This window comes from Bidens hawaiensis, unplaced genomic scaffold (genome assembly GCF_021521415.1).
Source record: "Bidens hawaiensis isolate Kalapana, Puna unplaced genomic scaffold, B.hawaiensis_p1.1 tig00033852_1, whole genome shotgun sequence".
Classification (NCBI taxonomy): Eukaryota; Viridiplantae; Streptophyta; class Magnoliopsida; order Asterales; family Asteraceae; genus Bidens; species Bidens hawaiensis.
The window spans coordinates 66,128-78,512 of record NW_027495827.1 but is presented as its reverse complement, the minus strand read 5'-3'; the positions used below and the strand labels follow the sequence as shown (position 1 = coordinate 78,512).

Genomic DNA, 12,385 nt, shown 5'->3' with positions numbered 1-12,385 from the left:
ATTAGTATAGATGAGTCGAACAATAACCTGAAATAATAAAATCGAGAATTAATAATTATATTATGAATTTTTAAACAATAATTAAAAGACGGAAAATTTAAAAGGTGTTACCGGAAAAAACGATATTATCCGAATGACCATGGTATACCGAAAAAGCGAAAGGAGCATCTATTAATCTTGCCATTAACTTGAAATTATAAAGTATAATATTAATGTTGAATGTCTTACCGGTAAATAACAAATATCGTTTTTAACCATTAAATCTTATATTTTGATTAACAAAGTTATATGAAGTATTGCAACAAATATAAAAAAATCATTGTTATAAACATGAAAGGAAAAATTAACCGGAAAAACTTACCGGAAAAAAGTAGAACGTCCACATATCACCTTCATGACCGTTTATGATTTACAACCTAAACTGATTTTTTTAAATTCAGTTAACAATGAAAAAAAACATAAAAATGTTAGAAGAAAGAATATCTGGAAAAATTAATAAGGTTGCCGGAAATTATTTTATATAATAACTTTACCTTGAATCGGAAATATTAACCGGAAAAAAGAGGCTTAGAGAGGCAATTAGGGTTTCTGAATAGTGGCAGCAGACGGAATTATACTTAAATATAGTATTTGAATTAACGGGTCAATGGGTTAAAGGCATATCCAAAACCCACGAAAAAATGTGCTTAAACGGGTTAATGGGTTAAATATTGTTTAATTGCTGAGTTGGCATGCTTAAGAAAGGAAATTGATGACATGGAGTTGAGGTGGCATCCTATGTGGACACCCTAAAATGGTATCATGTGGAAATTGTTCCTTGCTTTAATAGTATGTCTAGATCATAACTAGATGGTTTTTGATCAATTACAATGTTTTGACGACACGTGTACGGTGTATCTAAACCTTTTTGTGACTGAATTAAAATGTCATTGATGCATAAGTCACATTTGTTGGTGTAAGTTAGGTAACTAAAAAATAAAATAAAAATTCCATGACTAACAATCTGACATGGCGACTTTATTTTATAAAATATTAATAAATCATGTTGTACATTTTTTATATTCTTTTCATTTTCATTTTTCAGGCTTTGTTTTTGTTAATTTTAAATGTTTTAATTTTAGTTTTTGTTAACTATTCTTAAAATAATGTTTCAAACAAATTCATGCCAATGAAACTATATAAAATAATCACAATGATAAATATAATGAATATAAAATAAGACCGCTATGCATATTCTTTTAAAAATTTTAATATCATTTCTTACTCTCTAAATAATTGTTTAACACAAAAAGTTAAATCTCTATACACAAAAACATTTAATTCGAACATTCACATCAGGGGTAAAAACTTAATCACAAAGGTGAGAGACGATAGATAGAGTAACAGTCACGGAAATTGTATTGTGCAAGTTCGTGTTTGACATGTTCATGATCAGTATGTTGTTCGTAGTGTTGGCCCATTTCAAATCAGTGCATATGCATTTGGCTAGAAAATTAACAAACCCAAAAGAAACTGATACAATAGTAAGAAAAACCATAACATACAATATTTAAAATATATGTATAGAAACATCAACAACTTGTCTGGGTGGTGTAGTCGGTTATCACGCTAGTCTCACACACTAGAAGTCCCCGGTTAGAACCCGGGCTCAGACACATTATATTTTAGTTTTGGGTACTGTTGTATAAATAATTTTTTATTCTATAAAAAGAATATTTAAGAAAAAATTGTTAGGTTGATTTGTTGATTGTGTTGTGTTTTATCTTAACTGTTTGTCCTTAAATCATTTTATGTTTCCTAAGTACATTAGATTAAAGTTTAGTAAGGTTTCTTTTCAATAAACAAATTATTGGTTGATTAATTTCACTGTCGTAGTTCATTTCTATATAGTTTTGTGTTTGTATATAGTTACAACACATTTGTATAAAGTTTAGTACGGTTTGTTTCTACAAAATTAGCAACCCCGTTGGTCTTGTTACAAAAAGGTTTCTTGTAACCACACTCGGATATGAGAATCAGTATGGTAAGTTAGTATTTATATGACTAACGAGGAGTGTGATGAGAGCTGAGAGATTACAGTCCTTTAACTGTTGGAGTTGCTTCTCAATTAATAGCCGAAGGGATGGAATATTATTGAGCCAAACGTCGTTGTCGAGAATGTGTTGTCTCCCTTGCACAGTGATACAGGTGGCGTCCATTAGCCTATCGTGAGTGCTTGCTTGTGGGCTTGTCCTTTTGCCTTATCCGTCCAACGGTCTAGGTATTTCTTGCCCCAAATGATGTCTTCGACCTTGATCCAAGTCCATGTCGCGTCCAAATCTCTTAACTTTCGAAATTCATGTATTGATAAACTCATTGAAGGGGTCATATGTTAAACTTGATTCCTACTAATACATCTTTTGAGCTTAATAATAATAATAATAATAATAATAATAATAATAATAATAATAATAATAATAATAATAATAATAATAATTGCAGTAGTAGTAGAGTAGTAGTAGTAGTAGAAGAAGAAGAGTTCATAGAGAACATGAATTAACTTCCTGTCAATCCTAAGTGGTGTAAAGTGGCAAAGGATGCAAGGGCTGAGCAATAACTGAACTAAAGAAACAAAATTAATCGAAAACCGAAAATCGAAATTTGTATATTGGTTTTTTTAGCACCCATGGTTAACCGAAATTTGAGCGAACCGGACCATTCATATCCTCATAAATTTCTAGCTTTATACATCTATTTAATGTCTTTGTAAAAACTGAGTTTCGGTTTCGGTGGAGTGAAATAACGGAACCGAACCGAGCCGATATACATGGTCACCCTTGGCATGAATGAAACCAATTGCTACTGGACCATTGTGACTTGCCGAGCTGGGCTGATGAACTGATGGGCCACCTGCTGGGTTAAGTTTAATTTAGTTGTCACTGATGACACCGGTAATTTAGTTATAGACTACGGGTTGATAGAGATTCAGATTCACCACTTGAAGTTATTATTAAAAGCCCAGCCCATTTTTCAGTCGACGCCAATATATGTGCTTCTTTCTAGTTTGTAGACCATTGCATTAAAGTTGATGAGACCAACAACATTGTTGGTATTGATTACGGATGAAGAACGATGGTCATTTGAACATTTATAGTTTATTACTTTTTGAAATTTTAGTTTTCATGTTTTGAACATTTAAACATTTTCTTATTCAAGTTTTGAAATTACATTTGAATCTTGACTGTTTATAACTTTCTGGTAACTGCCATGCTGTAACTTCTACAAACCTATTTTCCAAAATAAATAATCAAATTGAATGGTATCTAAACAGTGTGGAATTATTAATGCAAATTCTTTCGCACCATCTGCTGCATAAACACGTGTCTACCAATTCTAATTGTTATTTAGATAGCTGCTTTTGTTTATTTTATACGAAGAATAGTATTATTTTTCTAATAATATATTCTAGCTTTTTTTATTTAGGCCTTCACTTTTCTTTTCTGCGACTTATGGCAAGGTCTATGTGCCTTGAGTGCGTCTAGCGACTTTGATAACTATGTCACCAGTTGATCAATTGTAGGGCAGTACTAAACTCAACCCAAGTTACATTCCAACCTAATTAAACTAAACGAACCAACACGATGTTTAGATAACACACCGATTCGTTTCCACACCGTTAAAACACAGTGTGAAACATATAGATTATAGACATAAGTTAATAGGCTCCGGCTCATAATGAAACATAACATACCCAATAGTAATTATTTTGGACTTGACCCAACATAAGCATAATAAAGTAAAACTAAACCGGCCCAAATTGGTTGATTTGAATAGAAAAAGTTTACATTGATTAAATATTTAGTACATTATTTATGACATTACAGAAGTTAATATGTATGTGGGTCAAATTGTAGTATTGTAAAAATATGCAAGGATCATGGTATTTTGATTTCCCAATTTTCTTGAATTATAAAAATTAATTCCAGATAAAGATCCATAGTATTTAATGGCCGCATAACTTCTTTATAAATAAATTTTTATATATTCTAATAATTGAAATGTCTTATATGTATATGTGTATCTTCTCAGGGTTCAAATGAGAAAGATCAAATAGGAGGTATAGCAAAGGGATAATGACAAGTTTACCCTTGTGGCGATATAAGTTGTTTTCAATAAGTCGATTATCGTCTTTTGTTATAACTTATAAGCATAAAAAATAAGTTGCTAAAATAAGCAAATCCCAAACATAGTTTTAACCCATTTGGCTTGTTTTCTTAACCGACTATTTAACCATCCTCATTTAACTCGTTGGTGATTATAGTGAAAATGACATGTTTTAATTAAACGGGTCGATAATGTCACTAGTGGAAATCACAAAAACTTTTTATAGAGTTAAATTTTAATGCAAAACACGTATTTCATCTTTCAGAAAACACGATATATTTCAATGAAGATGGAAAAAATGTCCCTGTTGTATGACTTCTAGAAAGCGAATCGTAATTAATATTTGTGACATTATTTGGTCTACGAATCAAGTTTTGGATTTGAGAGTTGAAATTATTAAGATTTTAAAGTATTAAGATCTTCTGAGAATCATATCCATTGGTCCTCTATTTTAAGGTGGGACATCCACAATGGACATGACTCATGAGTATTTGGTCTTTCTCCCTTTGCTATATTTGTGACCCATGGCCCATAAAATATTTGAAAGATCTTATAGATCGTTAATAACTATTATTAGTTTGGTTCGGTACGGTTAACTATTACTATTTGTCACCTCTTGTTCAACCATACATTTGTTAGCCCACTAAGGCTATGAGTAGTGGAAGGGTTATAAAATAGGGTGATTTGCACCATGTAACGCCAGTCAGCAAATAATGAGTTTTGTTTTAGGGGTGTGATGATATATATATATATATATATATATATATATATATCACACACAAACAATTATAATAATAATAAAACAAAAGTGATAAAGGGCGACAAGAACTCCCCCCCCCCCAACACACACACACACATTTCGCCCCTATGTTATGGTGTTCATCAAATCTGTAGCCCCAAAACTTCCAACTCCTCACCCCATCACGCATACTCTAATAAGTTAGAGTATCCTTATTTGTATTTAATTAACATATTATGTAACTTAAAATTGATAATTGCTATTTATTAAATTACAAAATAATAAAATGTTTAAATTAGTACCACACGTAATACATGGGTCTCACTAAAATAATAAAGTAATATGGGCTGGGTTTTGATTCGGTTCAGTTATCACAATTTCTTATACACAGTAGAGCTGAGCTCCGGATGATACTGGTATCGACCGATACCAAATCGGTACCGGTACCAAAAATGTTCTCCTAATACATAGTGGTAACCGACCATAAAACTCGGTTATTGAAAAACTTTGAATTTGAGTTAGTTAGGTTTATCTTGGTCTACTTATTTAGTCTTTTCTGTCATCTATCATATCACCAACCTAACATTTTGACAATGATTTGATGGCATCAACACAAGAACATGTAATCCTATCTTAAACTTTGGTAATCCATATAATCTTTAAGAATCTTGTTATAATCACTATCCATCTTTATCATCTTTATTGTGTAAATATAATTGCATGGAATAAACGGAAAATGCATGCCAAAAATTTAAAAAAAAAAAAAAAGATAAATTTTCCAAATATGCAAAGACTTAAATCTTTAGTCACATGCTCCTGTATCTTCCATAGATTCTCATATAATGAAAGCTAAGAAAAATTTAGACTTTTGACTTTAACCTATGTGTAATTATAGTCCATTGCTCTTTAAATTTTGCTTTAGAATTAGCTAGTTGACAAATTACACAAGATTGTTGATGTTTTCATGATTAAACAAATTTATAATGGTAAGATTATAGCTTCTAGGTTTGATAATTCGGATCTATAACTTAATAAGGGTCTATTGAACATTTAGTAAAAGGTTATGTGTTGTTTTAGGCTAAAGTATAGTTTTCTAAGGGTCTATCTAGCTAGCATTTAGTATTAGGTTATGCAATACAACTTTGTAGGATACACTTTTATATATACTTTTATATATGAATGTTGATTTTGCCTATTATATGATATATAAGTGTTACTCTGTGTCATGCATTCTATTTGTCGCAATTATTAGTACTATGTGTGTGATTGACAATTTTTATAATATTCGTCTTTCTGATAAATCAAGAAAGATACCCATCACAGAAAAGCCATCAAGATTTTCCTTCGATCGCGTTGTCGTTTCTTTTTTACTCCCATGATTAACACGCCTTGATCACGAGTCGGGTGAGAATATCATTTTAACAGGTTACATTTCTTAAGAACAGAAATTCTCATCTATACAAGAGCAAACTATTAACATATACATAACAATACATTAAATTTGTGTTGTTTTATGTTGAGATAAGATATGTGAATGCCCTAAAAAGTCCCCACTTGTAAAACTATAGAGCATGCAAAGGATCAAAGGATTTTGTTTATTGGAAGGGCATTGTGGGGAAAGAATGAAAGATATATCTCTTCTTAAACCATACAAAGGGGCCCCTATTCTTCTCCCAAAAATTTTGCCTTTTTTTGCAAAGAGAAACTCTTAAAAGTTTTAAAAACTTCAGTGAATCTTGTTTGCTTTTTTTGTACTTTTGTCCCCAACTTATGATCCAAATGTTAGGCCCCAACCCAAGAATATATGAAGAGAATTTGTAACAAGAACATTCAATCAACACAACAAAAAAAAAAGTTTATTATTCATACACTTTCTTTCAAACTCGTTTCAGGATTAACTTCCAGTGACAAACACATAAAATTGATTTATGATGCATGCACAATGAGACACTACAATTTCATGATCAAATGCATTATTGTGAATAAATCAAGAGCCTTTAGTTCTTCGATTTGTTATACGTAACAATGATTAGTAATTATTATTAGGGTCAAAGCACACATCTAAAGTACACATAGTGAGTTAACTAAGGTAGTTTTCAAGAGTCACACGTATAGTTTTTTTTTATTTTAGAAGTTACAATGGTCACTTCGCAATATATATTAGAGTATGTTGAAAATATGCTACAATCTAATGATGATATTAGAAGTTTTTTTTATATAATTAGATTAACATAAACTGTTTGGTTTCATATTTGATGGAATATATATTAAAGGTATTGTGTGTCGTGCAAAGTGAAACACATATTTGATGGAATATATATTAAAGGTGTTGTGTGTCGTGCAAAGTGAAACACATGTAATGATGAAATTTAGGCATTACACGTGTGTTCATACTAGGTGCTTAAAGAATTGTTGCCTAGTTGTGGAGAGAAATTAAATCAAATTTCAATATAGTAAATGCAGTTTAAAAATATAGATAATTAGTTTTTACCCATGTATTACGGAGGTTGTTTTATATTGTTTGTTTCTAATATTTATTTATTTTTTGAATTTATATTTTTTTTATTGTATGAAAGTTAATAATATACTTATGATTTGATAAAATTGTTTCATAAATAAATAAGATATTATAACCCGGTTTAAAAGCTATATGGTTTTGATGAGACCCAAGACCCGTTTATTATTTTTACTATAAAATTGGTTTTTTAATTATAAATAATATTTATGAAAGTTAATAATATACTTATGGTTTTATGAGACCCAAGATCCGTTTATTTTTTTTACTATAAAATTGGTTTTTTAATTTAAATAATATATATCTATTTTAAAATAAATAAGATATTAATTTTTATTATATCCTATTTTATAGGATTTTTACATCAATAATTTGGTGAGAATAGTTTTTAATTTAATGAGATGTTATAACCCGTTTAAGGAATATCTGGGTTTGGTAAGACCTATACCCATGAATTCGGATCAAATGCATAAGAAGCCTCCATTTAAAAATCAAGCAAATCTGGTGACTCTAAAAAAAAGGGGAGCGACCACATCACGACACATAAGATTTTTATGTATTCGCTTATATATATATTATAGATGTATATTTTTTTTCCGTTTGTTCATTTTCTTGTATAGATGTCACGTGTTGAAAAAAATAGTAGCCCTCCCTTTTTATTAAAATAAACACCATTTTTTTAATTATAAACAAAATTATTCAATAGGAAGACACTAGAAATACCAACCATATAAACATCAAACACAAACAAAGGTCACCAAAACAAAAGGCAACAAAAACAAGCCTCAAACTATAAACAACCTTCCAAAGCCCTTTTACAACATAAACAAACACCAATTCTTCCTAGAGAGGTTTGATCACTTGATGTTCTCCCTTTATTTTTTATTTAAAGGAAGCCTAAAACATTGATCTACTCCACTAAGCTCGTAATATATATCGGGGAGATGGAGTTAACTAGATCATTCGTCTTTTTCCACAAACATCATTTCACAAATAAAAAAAATGCTTGGAACATATAGAACTTATGAAGTTCCAAACGTCTAGGAAGCTAAACATACACACGGCAGTAACTTAAAACCATTGGACAATCACACTCCACATGGTTTGGGCAATGTCATACGCTGCAAAAATGTGTTCAATCGACTCCTCAACCACCCCCGACAAATAGGGCAGAAAGTCGGGTTGACCGAAACCATCCTTCTTACCAAGGCATCAAAGATTGGATGGCGACATAGGACTGCCGGCTACGCCACGAACCCGAACTTCTTTGGAACCAACCTATTCGAGGCTAACAGATAATCCAAGGCCGGTGGCAAATTTACCGAGATTCAGTCGTTCACATTACGTACCGCAAAATCACTCGACCCACCAAAATCACTTGAAACCACGTCGTTTCCCGGCTATAAACGGACCCCTTCACATATTTGTAGAAGCCGTCTCAGTTCTTCTACTTCATCTACACTAGTTGGCTCTTTATCCCGCTTCAATGTCCACAAATCCAACCATCAAGCATTACCAACAGGTCACCAACCAAACACATGTTATCCTTCTCAAGACCAAAAGGTTTAAGGGACTATACAGCTAAAGGAACTAACCCAACCCAACCCAACCATCTAACTAGAATCAAGTCTTATTTCTACTTTTAACCTCATGCAAGAAACATTTTTCTAAATCAGCCCCAACCTCATTTAAAACTAAGTTAAGTTTTTTAATACAGATCCAAGGATTCGGGCTTGACAGTTTTGTTGGGATCACCGACCAGGATCTCGACGAGTGGTGTAGTACCTTAATAATCTTCCACCAAAGCCAGCCTTTCTTGTATTTAAACTGCCGCTACCACTTTGATAACAAGGCGGCATTCGTTTCTCGAAAAGAACACCCTCCTCAATCTCTCTAATATATCCACAACCCCCTCTAGCACTTTAAATAAAGAGAAATAGTAACTCTATAAAGAGTTAAGAACCGATTTTAGGACTATAATACAACCTCCTACCCCCTCCCACCCCCCCCCCCCCCCCACATATATATATATTTGTGTATCACACATATACGTGTGTAGTCTCTAATAAAAAATCTATAATTTTTGTCACTTGTCAGTAGTTGTCGTTATAACATTAATACTTACAATCTAAAATTTGTTAGGCTAAACGTATTCCCGACTTGTCATGCCCCTTTCCCATAAACTTTCAATTTTTTTTTTACAATTTTATATGACATATTACTCTCATATAACATTTTTTGTTTCATTTTATGTTCTCCCATTAAAATATAAAAATAAAATTAAAAACTATAAAGGGTGTGTTTTTATTTTTTCTCTTCCTTTTGTGTTTATTGTTCTCGATCATAATAATATTTTTTATTGTTATTATCAGTTGCGATGTACTATTATATTTATAAAACTATATAGGTATGTGTGTGATTGATACTATTAAAAATAAAAAAAATATTAATTAGTTTACAATAATAATAATAATAATAATAAATTGATAATAGCAAGTTAACTTAATATATTTGAATTTGATACATTGGGTGGAGACTATTAAATGAAAAAAAATGTATGTAAATAATGTAAAGTGAAAATGATAATTAATTTAATAAGTTGAAGGGGGGGGGGGGGGGGGGGGTGAATTAAGTAAAAACAATATATGATGGGGAGGGGGGCTTAGCAACACCCTTTAAAGTCAACTAAATTCCTAAAATCATTCATGTCACGCCCCAACCGACTGGAGATTAACGTCGTGACGTAACACGATTGTTCATTGCACAAGTGACACTATTAGTTGGTTTGTTCTAGAGACGAATATATAGATGAAACCTTTAAGTTATCTAACAAATGAAGACTTAAGTGTTATTATTTGTTTATCTCTTTATTTATAAAAAAACTTGATGCACATGTGACATTAAATGAATAAATGTAACTAAATGTTGTCATTTTTAATACCGTCACACTGTCATGTGTTATGAACAATTGTGTTACGCCCATATATATAATCTGTCATTGGTCGAGGTATTATAATTCATTATCGTTTATTTGTTGTTAATTGATAACTATTAAATATTAATTTGTAGGACCAAATAACTAAATAAATATTTAAATTGTTTTCAACACTATTGTAAAATGACCGGCTCTTAAGAATGTATATAAGTTTGTTGTTTTTTATATGACGCTTAATTATTGAATATTTTTTCTATTATCCGTGTAGTATGCGGGTCTCAAGCTCGTATAATATAATGTGTGTGTGTATTACTTAAATTTCGACTAACAAAATGGTTATTCCAAGTAAATAACTTATTCCAAGCTCGTATTATTATTGTGTACTCCTTTATTCTTACTAGGATTGATTGATTGGATTGATTGTTTCTTTTCATTAACAAATCTTCACACACATGTGTTTACACACTTTTGATCCATCAAAATGACATGTTTTTATTTCAATTTCAAAATGTGCAAATCTATCTTTATCCAAGAGTGGGAAATTAATCAATCTCAAAGTTTTAATTGTCTCTTATAATTGTTTTTTGATTTTTTTGTATGACATCTATTAGTATAGTTTGTGTTGATTTTTCCAATCTTCGTAATAGTATTTCTATGTATTTGTTATTTGTCAATTTTATATACCTTATTATTCTAAACACCTAGTTACAAATTTTTATTTCTAAGAAAATACGCATCCAAAAGTTATTATTATGTATTATGGATATGTATACTATGGGTATTTTACATGTTTGCTTTAACGGTGATAAAGAAAGATGTTACAAAACAAAGAATAACATAAAACTGTTTTGCTTTTCGTTAGATACTACTGGGTATGATTGAATGCATCTGTTTAGTGGTATGGTTAACTACATCTCATCCTTTTCAGACCCTACTAATAACTTTGCTATTCATGGGATACTACTGGGTATGGTTGTTGGTTGGAAGAAGATGCATGTGACATCGTCGGCTAGAGTATAATTCAAAACCATTACTGTGGAAGGGAGGAGGAGTAGAGAGAGACCCAAACTGAGTTGGGATGGACATATTAGACATGATTTGATAGAAAAAAACTTCTCTGCGTACATGGTCCATGATAGAAGTTTGTGGAGACGTCGTATTAAGGTTAAGGATTATTAGAGAAAACACAACTTATGTTCTTAGTTTTGTTTAGGGGCTTAGATTTTCATACAGTTTAGGTTATCGTGCGTGTTACTACTTACCTATTTTAATGTATATATATGTTATATATGTTTTTATTTTACCCCTTCACATTTGCTTCGAACAACGTTAGCTTCACATTTTCTATATGTTTGGTTTTGTATGTTTGTCTTTGTGTGAAGCCGGGAGGTCTCTTTATAAGCAATTTCTTTACTGCCAGGGATAGACGTACGGTTTGTCTCTCTTACTATCCTTGATTTTTATCAATAACTTACTATAAGCTTAATATTATTTTTTAAATAAGATGTGGTATATCAACAACTAAAAAGACCACCAAACAAAGAGAAATTTACTTGTCTAATTTTATAATATTATGGACCAAGATTTTTTTGGTCTTCCTTTTAGTTACTTTCTTCCCTTTGTAGGGCCTCTTTATAACGTCTAAGTTCATCCGAAAGATATTGATATCTTATTGTTTCAACATGTCCACTTGTTCGATATTTGATGGTGGTCATGAGGAATGTGATTTATGTGATGACTTATAAGTGGTATATTCACTAATTCATGATGGCCTCGACACATCACCCAATGAAACGTGGATGATGACTTATAGTTTAAAATTTGTGAGGTCTTTAAGTTTAAAATTTAACTAAAGATAATTTTTTTATAGTGATAGATTTCCTCCTTGATAATACTTAAGGACGAGTCAGTTGATCTTAAACGTCAAAATAAGTATACTAACTGCTGAAAATATATGAAGACATAAGTTTTAGTCGTAAAAAAGTCATGAATCATTCAGCAAATTAAGATCGTTTACCAGTATCACATGACACCAATGCTAACAAGCTAGGTC

The 12,385-nt window shown here is 31.1% G+C and overlaps 1 non-coding gene across 1 annotated transcript; it reads left to right on the top strand.

Moving 5' to 3' along the window:
- The first annotated feature begins 1,581 nt into the window (after window positions 1-1,581).
- Window positions 1,582-1,655, top strand: TRNAV-CAC (transfer RNA valine (anticodon CAC)). Its single transcript has one exon. It is a non-coding gene; the product is annotated as a tRNA-Val (tRNA).
- Window positions 1,656-12,385: the final 10,730 nt, after the last annotated feature.